Source organism: Camelus ferus, chromosome 28, assembly GCF_009834535.1.
Source record: "Camelus ferus isolate YT-003-E chromosome 28, BCGSAC_Cfer_1.0, whole genome shotgun sequence".
In the NCBI taxonomy this organism is placed as follows: domain Eukaryota; kingdom Metazoa; phylum Chordata; class Mammalia; order Artiodactyla; family Camelidae; genus Camelus; species Camelus ferus.
The window spans coordinates 7153888-7163095 of record NC_045723.1 but is presented as its reverse complement, the minus strand read 5'-3'; positions in this window follow the sequence as shown (position 1 = coordinate 7163095).

Sequence of the window (9208 nt, the reverse complement as noted above, 5' to 3'; positions counted from 1 at the left end):
AAGAAGGAGGGGGAGGAGGAGGGGGAGGGGGAGGAGGGGAGGGGGAGGGGAGGAGGAGGAGAAGAAGGAGAAGGAGGAGGAGGAGGAGAAGAAGGAGAAGAAGGAGAAGGAGGAGAAGGAGAAGAAAAAGAAGAAAAAGAAAAAGAAAAAGAAAAAGAAAAAGACAATACAGGGTTTTACTTTCCTGCTTAGCCAAGAAGATGCTCCGGAGTGACCTGGTGATGGTGAGGAGGACGTGATAAGCCACACTTAAGTCAAACTCTTTCAGGACAAAAGGAAGGAACTTGTCCTGTTTCCTTCAAGGTACGTGAAGGTACATAACACATGGGGCCACTTCACATATCAATCAGGTTGCTTTGGGCCGCAAGTAACAGTAAACCCAACCCAAATGTTCAATCAGAGCGTGTATTATGTCCCCAAACAAGAAGTCCAGAGGAGGGCAGTTCCAGGATTGGTTAATTCAACAGCTCTGTGATGTCTGGGCTCTGGTTCCATTTCCCAGAAATTCTCATAGCTTTTTTTTTTAACGTTTCTTTATTGAGTTATAGTCATTTTACAATGTTGTGTCAATTTCCAGTGCACAGCACAATTTTCAGTTATACATGAACACACATATATTCATTGTCACATTTTTTTGCTTTGAGCTACCACAAGATCTTGTATATATTCCCCTGTGCTACACAGTATAATCTTGTTTATCTATTCTGCATATGCCTGTCAATGTCTACAAATTTTAAAATCCCAGTCTGTCCCTTCCCACCCCCCTCCCCCTCTCATAGCTTTCTTCTTTGGTTATAAGATGGCAGCCAGACCTGCAAGCATTACGTCCTCCTAAAATTGCTTTCAAAGAAAGTCTGTTCCTCCCCAGTGTCATTTTATCTGGGTGGATAACCTTTCTCAGAATCTCTCCATTAGAATTTCCCTTCTCTTGGCTACACTGGGTTACCTCTCTGCTCTTAATCAAATACTGGCAAGGGGAAATGGGATTACCCCTTCCCATGGGATGGCTGGGTTAGACCAGCTGTGACTCATCATGTGGGGCCCACTTTCTCTGAGCGCACTGCATCTAGATTCGAACAAAAATGAGTTCTGTTATCAGAGAAATAGGGAGCCATTGCCTCATGCGGTGTCTTTAATATGTCTACAAATTCTTTGACTCTTCCCTTCAAAAGGTGGCAGCAGATTCTCATCCCCTTGAGTGTGGGCTGAGCCTAGTGGTTCATTTCTAACGAATAGAGAGTGGCAGGAGCGATCATGCATGAATTTGGAGACCAGGTATAAAAGGCAGAGGAGATTTTGCCTTTCTTTCTCTTGGATCACTTGCTCCAGGAAGGCCAGCCACCGGGCCATGAGGACACTCCGGTGGCCCCACAAAAAAGTCCACTTGGGGAGGAAGTGAGACCTTCTACCAACAGCCATATGAGGGAGCCATTTTGGAAATGGGTCTTCCAGCCCCAGTCAAGTCTTCAGATGACCGCAGCCCTGGCCAACGTCTTGACGACAACCTTGTGAGAGACCCCAAGCCAAAACCCTCCAGCTAAGCTACTCTCAGATTCCTGACTTTCTCACAGGAACTGTGAGATCATAAATGTTTATTGTTTGAAGCCACCAAGTTCTGGGGTGATTTGTTGTGCAGCCAGAGCTGGGACTAGGGTAAAGCGGGTGAGGAAACCAGGGCACAAAGTCTGAGGTCCAGTGCTGAGAGTGAGTGCCTCCTTAGATACTGTGCCCTCGGTTCCTCACTTCCACTTCTGTATCTAGCAGTACATAAACCTCCACACCCCTTTCCTCTTCCCAGCATTCTCCAGCTTGTACTTGGCGGTCCTTGGGGTTCTGAAGAAGCTGGCTGCATCTCTGGGTCAAAGGGTGGAGCATGCGGCTAAGCCCGTCAGCACATTCCAGTACCCTTACATCATGGTGACAGGCTCGGTTGTGGCACGTGACCCAGTCTTGTCCAATCAGAGTAGATGTCAAGCCTTTCGCTAGGGATGCTGGGACAGATATGATTACACTTGATTGAACAAGTCAGTGTAACCATTGGGGATTTCTGGTAGCCTTTTTGGGGACCTCTGAGGGGAATCAGTTTGAGGATAATGCTGTTAGAAGGATACAAAGAAACCGGGTTTTTGGTAATATTGTTCAGCTGCTAGATTAACACCTACCCAGAGCCAGCTTTCTCTCTGGACTTTTGAGCCCAGTGAGCTCAGAATTTCCCTTTAAAATATTTAAACCAGTTTGAGTCTGGTTTTCTATTACAGGCAAAGGAAAACCCAAATGTGATGTTAAACACACATAGGAGACCCCACATCGGTTACTCACACAGATGCTGCCAAGGACCCAGCTGTTCCACACTGTGCAGAGTAATTATCCAGATGTTCTGCCAAAGTGTTCTTGTTTCAGCCAGATGTTGAATATCTTGTAGATGCGAGGTTAACATGATTTAATGCTTAAAAGCAAACGTTCCCCTCTTCCCCTCACTCCTTTGCCCCCGATCTGGTGCCTGCCCACTTCTGGTCCTTTCCAGGTAGTCATGTCCCACCCAACTCCTCAGGCAGGTGCCATGACTTGTATCATGTGAAACCACCTCCCCGACTTGTCCCCTTCTTCCACGACTATTTGGACCAGGAATTTGTATCTAGCCCAGAGAGCCAGTCTAGGGGCTGGGCAATAACCCATGTGTGGCCTGGCATGAAGAGATGAGCTGGGGCAATTAGCGTCTTTCTTTGTCTCTCTGAACTAAGACATCTTGAAAAAGTGGTTACAAGCAGAGCCATGGAGCAGAGATGGGGCCCCTGGAGGATGTTAAGCAAACAAAAGTTATACAGGAGCAGAAATGAGAAGCAGGTGAGGCTACAAGGAGAGAAGCATTATCCTAGAGTCCAGGGAAAGAGTGAGCTTGTTGGTAGGGAGAAGAGGATGGAGTCAATCCACAGAGAAGCTGACTCCCTGAGAGACGGCAGGAGCCACTGAGAAAGAGATGGAGAAGAATTAGTCAGGATAGGCTAGATTCTGCTGTGGGAACAAACATCCCCCAAAGCTCAGTGGCTTAACCCAACAAGAGTTCATTCTGGACCACACATGACATGTCCGTCACAGGTGAGCAGAGGAGGCTCTGTGCACTTGGTCTCGTGAGAACTCAGGCCAACAGAGGTTCCATCTTGACACATGTTTCCATGATTGCAAAGGTGGGGGAAGGAAATTCAGCCAGTTGTATGTCAGCTGTTTAGGCTTCTGTCCAGAGGTGACACCTGCCCCTTCTGCTTACGATTCATTGGCTAAAACAAAGCTCATGGCTGTGCCTAATTTTAAAGGTAGAAGAGTTGTGTGATACTATTGTGTGCATAGAAAGGGGAAAACCAGGAATGTTTGTGACCAGTCTTATTGATGTCCAGAGAGAGGGAAGCTGGTCCTGAGAGAAGCCTCAGGTCCCACAGGTCCAGATTTTGGGGGGCCTTGCCTTACTGCTGTGGTTTGTACTCACACGAGATCCCCATCCCCACCAGCCTCCCTCTCCACACACATGCTTATTTCTTGCCCTACCTCCAGAGACTCCTTATTTCCTTTGAATGCTCCTTTCCCAGTGAAGGACTCCGTTCCTCAAAAGCCTAAAGCCAGCACAAATCACCTCTGTGTCTCTGTTTGATTACAAGGTGGTGATCTCAGGAATGTCCCAGAGGACTGTGGGAAACTCAGTTTGCACATGAAGACTTTGTAGGCTCCCCTGGCAGGAAATGATCCACATCCATGAAGCTTTCTAGTGCTTACTCTTTGCCAAGCACTGGGCTAAGAAGTTTGCTTGAATTATCTCATTTAAAACCCTTTTCAAAAAATTCTTATTTTTTACTGAAGTGTGGTCAGTTTACAATGTTAGTTTCAGGTGTACAGCAAAGTGATTTAGTTACACACACACACACACACATTTGTTTTCAGAATCTTTTTCATTACAACTCATTATAATAAATTGAATATAGTTCCCTGTGCCATACTTGTTGTTTATCTATTTTATATACAGTAATGTGTGTTTCTTAATCCCAAACTCCTAATCTCCCTCCCCTCTTCTTTCCCCTCCTGGTAACCACAGTTTGCTTTCTACGTCCATGAGTCTTAAAATACTTTTTGGCCTCATTTTGCAGATGAAGAAACTGTGGCATTGAAACTATGGCATCTCCCTCGAGATTTGATTTTCGTATCTTCGTTCCTTACATTATAATATGCACCCGAGAGAGATGGTGAGGAGGGCTTCAGGACTGATGGGCCAGCCCTGGGGGACCGAAGTTAATCTTTGGGGAGCGGATAAGGGGGGAAGCTGCCTCAGGTAGGTAGACAGCTTACCTCCAAGGAGGAGAAACACACTTAGTGGGGCAGGGTGTGGTATCCTGCAGATGCCCTTGGGCCCGGACTCAAGTCCTTCTTGGAGAAGATTAAGAAGTTGAAAGAAAATATGCTGTCTTTGATTGAGCACATACAGTGACCAAATTGTGGTCTCTAAGCATCTTTCCTCACTGAAAGGATCCAAGGCTTCTCGGAGAATTGGCTGTTTCCAGATCCAGAGCAGCAATTATATAAGATAAGCCCAGAGAATCTTGTATCCAAAGGTAAGAAAGCTGTCAAACACCACCGGGGCTGTGTCAGAAGGACTCACATGCCAACCAGAAGGAGCTCCTGCAGGATAAAACGGGATCATTTGTGCATCAAAACCAAAACTGAACAAACAACCCTGCAATGAAGTGAAACACATCAAGTAGTTTTAAAAGCCACGAATTCAAAATAATAATTGAAAAAAGACACTTGGAAGATGCTCAGAGAAAACTAACCAGTATTCTGAGAACTGATAAATAAAGGGAAAGAAGTTTTTAAAAAGCTGCCTGTGGCATCTCCCAATGATACCGCGAAGTTGAGGTTAGTTGGAAGGCTTCCCATGTGCTCCGTAAACTCTCCCTCAGGCTTTTTCCAGGCCTGAATTTCCACCATTAGAGACTCATTTCTTTGACTTTAGAAATGTCCTGAATCAGAGTCAAAGTGCCCTTGGGAAAGGTTTGCTAACTACTTTCCTCACAGATTGTAATAGAGGAAAAGTAGAGAATCCCTTGGTTTCTGGGTCTGGACAGGCAAGGGTACAGATAGAGAGAGGGGCTGGAGGGGAAGAACTTAGCACCAGCACGGAGGGCAGCGGAACCCCCTGGGCTGGCCTTCTGAAGTGCAGCTCCTTGACAGCCCAATCAGCTGGAGTCTGATCCAGCAGGTGGAAAGAATGGCAGAGACGTGCATTTTGTCACACGTCCCAGGTGATTTGAACACAGGGTGTTCTGCATTTTCTGGGAGACACTGGTCCAGGGTTCCTGAATCTCTCCTCTTGGCCTGTGTGACTTCCTGCTCCAGCAGCTCTGAACTGTCACCACTGAGCACTTACAGCCTCCACAGACTTCACCAGACCCCTCAACCTTGGACCTCTTCACTACTGCCAGGTCCCTTTAAGATGCCAGGCCCTTCCTGGTGTGGGGAAGCTGGTGCCATGGAGAAGGGCCCCAGCCACAAGGGTGCCAGTGTGAGCCACCTGCCCTCAGCCCCTCTCATGGCTTCGCAAGTGGTCCCAACATGCTCAAATTCTCGTGTGAAAACCCACTTACTCGTGGCCCCTGACGCTTGGCAACCTTTCCTTGGTCTCTGCTGGGCCCAGGACCCTACCTCTCAGCCCGGGCCCTGAGGTGCCCTGGGCCCTGGGGTCCCTCTTGCCTCCCTAGTGTCCTCATGGGACACATCCCTGAACAGGAGGTTCTCTGCCACCTCGCTGATCAGCTCTGAGGCTCAGCCAGATTTGGAGCTAGTCTGAATCCATCCTTCCCTAGCCAGGCTCCTCAGCCTGTCTCTTTCCCGGGGACTGACTGCCCAGGTCCGGTCCCCACAGTCCCGGCCCTGACCAACGGGTCCAGGCTGAAAGCCCCTGTTCTGACACCGAGCCTTTGCCTGACCCGTGGGTTAGCTTGGGCGCCAGCCTCGGCCCTCCCCGGCTGGCCTGTCCCCCACCCCCTGAGCCTGGGTTATGACATCTTTCTGCCGAGCGGCTCTTATTTTGAGAAGACAAACACGGTGGCGCCCACAGGCATGTGCACACGCTAGCACACGCACACACGCACCCCTCCAGGCCCCGACGCCTCACGCGCTGGCGTGAAAATCCGGCTGGCCGTGTTTATTTTTCTTCCTTTTAATTTCCTCTTTAGAACAAACGCCAGTGCTGTAACACTGAGCACCCTCCCCTTTCAGATCCGCAGCCTCCCCCCAGCCCCGCACTCGCCCCGGTCCTGGCCCTCCCGGTCCTCCCCTCGCAGCTGTGAATGAGAACAGAGTCAGTCTTTTAGCAGGAGGCAGGGGCCTGAAGGGATTGATCTGAGCCTCAAAGCCAGCAGGGGAGGGGGGCTGGTGAGTGTGTGTCTCTGTTCCTTAGAAACTCTCGGCACATCCCTGAGCTCCTCTTTTTCCCTGTGCCTTGGAGCGAACACCTCCCTGCCTCACCCCTCCCCCTTCCTTCCACATTTTATTTGAATTCATTTTTGGTCCCATGCATTTTGTTTTCTGTTTTCGACAAGGGAGCCTGAATCAGGGCCTCAGAAAAACAAGGCCGAGCTGCCAACTGGAAATGTTTGCTCTGGGGGCGAGTTCGGAGGCTGGCGTCAGGCGGGGCAAGATCCGTGCCAGTGGAATGTGATTTGGGGGGGAAGCTGCAGGTCACTCAATCGCTGGCAGCCCGCCCGGGAGCAACTGAATGCTTTCTGGGCTGTGTGTGTGTGTGTGTGTGCGTGTGTGTGTGTAGACTTTTTTCCCTCTTGCAAACAGAGCCCTGGAGACGTGGAGACAGAAGCATTAGGAAGAAACTAGACAAGGGTTGGAAAATCAGGGGAACTGGGAAGATTAGGTGGGTGGGGGTGGGAAGAGGGTGCCAGGATCCGTGCGGCCACTGCATCCAGCACCCTCTGTGTTCTCTGTCTGGAGTTGGGGGTTCCTGCGAGTAAGGGGAGATGCAGACCACCCTGGGCCCCAGCGACTCATGGGCTCTTTGGAGAAACAGGACTCCCAGTACAGAACACAGTCAGGCCAGCCTGGACGTTTCCCAGAGCGGGCTGCATGATTGGCTGATGGTGTTCAGGGAAGGCTTCCTAGAGGAGGTGTGGTAGGGTCTGGGCCCCGAAGCATGAAGTACAGGTCTGCCTCTGCTTACAGTGGGGGAATAAACCCCTAATAAACTCACCACCCATTGAAACTACTGTTAAGTGAGAATGCATTTAAGACAAGCAACTTACTGAACATCATAGCTGAGCCTAGCCTACCTAGACGGGCTCAGAACACGTACACTAGCCTACAGCTGGGCAGTCGTCTAACACAAAGTCTATTTTATAATAAAATTTGACCAGCTCATGTAAGTTATGGAATACGGGACTGAAAGTGAAAAACAGAAGGTCGTCTGGGTCCAGAATGGTTGGGTGATGGCGTGATGGTGTGCTTGGGAACTGCGGCTGCCGCTGCCGGCATCTCAAGAGAGTATCTCTTGTACCGCGTGTACAGGAAAAGAACAGAATTCAAAATTCCAGGTACAGGGTCTACTGAATGTGTATCAGTTTCACACCATTGTAAAGTCGAAAACCCCGTCAAACCATTGGAAGTCGGGGACTGTACGTGTGGCATTGAAAGGAAAGCGCGGATGTTTAGGATACTGTTAGTGGCTACCACGGGCCAAGCCCTGTGCTGAGCCCTTAATCCTCCCAACAGCCCACAAGGGTCTGTGAGCTTTCTATCCGAAATTGCAAACAAGGAAACTGAGGCCCAGAGAGATTAGGGAATGTGACCAAGCTCCCAGCTTGTAAGTGTTAAGCCGTGTTCAGCTCAGAGCCTGACTTCTCTCCACCACCAAGGGTCCCTTCCCACTGAGCCAAGTTCCCTGGGTTAAGGGATTGTTTTTGTTTTTTATTTTTATTTTTTTGTCCCTGGAAAGAGAATTGTTAAATTCAAGTTGGGGATCTAAGATGCCAATGTGGACTTCCCAGAGGGAAGTGTGACAAGTGCTCGGAGATCAGAGGGACACTTGCCTCGTCTCACCCATCCCCAGAGGTGGTAGGTGGTGGCTGGGCCCCTTGGCAGTCTCGCCAGAGGTCCTACTATGCCAGGCTTCTCTGACAGCCTGGCTCACTGTACCAATGACTTGTGTCCCCTCCCACACTCCTCAGCAAACCCCTTCACATGCCAAGATCTTTCCCATCCCAAATGTTCACCGTGGGACTGCCCACTTCGGGGGCCCTTAGAAGTTATCTGCTACTCCTAGTAGGGCATGCACTCCAGGTGGGCCAGACAGAATGGATTTATCCAGGGCAACCTGCAGGACCCAAGAAGTGAAGTCAGGGACCCCAGAGGTGCCAGTGCTTCCCAAGATGCATAGCGAGTCTGTTCCCTGAGGAGTGGTCTGGACAGCCTTTGAGCTGTCACAGATGGAAGGAGAGAATCTAAGATGGCAGAACTGACGTGTAGGTGTTGGGTGGGGGGCGTCCGGGCCTCTGCAGAAGGGTTCTGGGCCAGAGGAAGCAGGGTCCATTGCAAGGTCTCTCCTGGGCTTGGGAGAGGAGATGGAGATGAGCCAGGTTTGGCTGGGAGGAGAAGATGGGGGCGAGGGAGTAGAGTCATGGTCAAATGGTTAGACCCAAGCTTGTTGGGGCAGAGGTCAGGTGGACGGTTCTCCATCTGATTAGAACGACTCTGCTGGTCATTTGGGGATTTTATTGTCCTGTGGCCAAATTGTTGGTTAGTCTCACCTACCGATGCCTTCTGACCGTCTAAGCACTAGTGTTAGGTAAACACTGGCGTGGGGGTCAACCAGGCCTGCCAGATCACCTACATTGGTCGACCTGATTTGTCAATTCCATGAGATGACTGCTTTTACCAGTTATTTCCAGGAAACAGACAACTGACTGAATTAACCAAACCCAATAACCGTTTTGGTTTTTCAAAGGCAGTCTTTGGATCTGACATCTTTGGTCCTCGGAGACACAGAGGCCCCCTGCCATTTACCAACAACAGCCAGACCCCCCAAGAAGGCTGGGAAAGGCCCTACAAACAATGGGCTTTGGGACTTAGTCTCCCCCATCAATAAAATGGGAAGGCTGGACTAGACCCGGAGCGGCCAACACATGGCCTGAATACTGCTCTTCTTCCCCTTTTGTCCATG